The sequence below is a fragment of the Mirounga angustirostris genome, unplaced genomic scaffold (genome assembly GCF_029215605.1).
Source record: "Mirounga angustirostris isolate CCGP_5_RB_7025 unplaced genomic scaffold, mMirAng1.0.hap1 SCAF_14, whole genome shotgun sequence".
NCBI classification, from domain to species: Eukaryota; Metazoa; Chordata; class Mammalia; order Carnivora; family Phocidae; genus Mirounga; species Mirounga angustirostris.
The window spans coordinates 41,545,242-41,546,138 of NW_026991722.1; the positions used below are offsets into that span (position 1 = coordinate 41,545,242).

General features: G+C 27.4%; 1 pseudogene; it reads left to right on the forward strand.

Moving 5' to 3' along the window:
* The first annotated feature begins 520 nt into the window (after window positions 1-520).
* Window positions 521-643, forward strand: LOC123853367 (U4 spliceosomal RNA; annotated as a pseudogene).
* Window positions 644-897: the final 254 nt, after the last annotated feature.

Sequence of the window (897 nt, forward strand, 5' to 3'; positions counted from 1 at the left end):
ACAGCACAGCCTGATAGTTCAAACCAAATCAAATATTTTAAATTTAAATTGGCTTGCTCCTTATTGATCATTTTATGTATTTATTGTATTTTGCCTGTGATACTGCATAAGTAAAATATGGTGATTCAAAGAGAGTAAAACTGACAAACTTCACATCAGGAAAATCAATACTTTGAAAAGCTGCAATCAGAGACACAATGTTTAGGTAAGAGATAGTATTTTATCTTGTTAACTTATTTAAACTATCAGACTGAGAATCTTCAATTTTTGAGAATAAAAACATCTCCATTTTTTTTTTATTCTATTATGTTATTATTTGGAAAGAACACTTCATTTTCTATACACTTTATATTCACATGTTTTCAAATGTGATGAGTCTTCTAAACTGTTATTGTTTCAATAGTACAAAATAAACAATGGTGATTTCTATAATAAATTTACAGTTACTACGGCAAGTTGAATTTTACATTTATTTTTACTATCACGCATGTTAAACAACTTAATACCTTTCCTTAAAATTAGCTTTGCGCAGTGGCAGTATCGTAGCCAATGAGGTTTATCCAAGGCGCGATTATTGCTAATTGAAACTTTTCCTTAAAATTAAAAATATATTTTAAAATTTTAATGCTAAGCAGTCAAAGCATTTGAGAAGTAAACCCACAAAAAAGATACTGGTTTCTTTACCCTACTGGCCATTTTGACAATAAAGATGATTGTTCTACCTTCATTAGTAATCATATATTCATTTATGTGATCATTCAAAAGATATTGATGGAGGCTTTTCTTTAAAAGAAAAAGGCAATTTTATATTCCTCCCCTCTTTTGTAACTCACTGAAAATATAGAAAATTATCAAAAGAAAAAAAAATAAAAAAGAAATATCAATTTTCATTAAAAC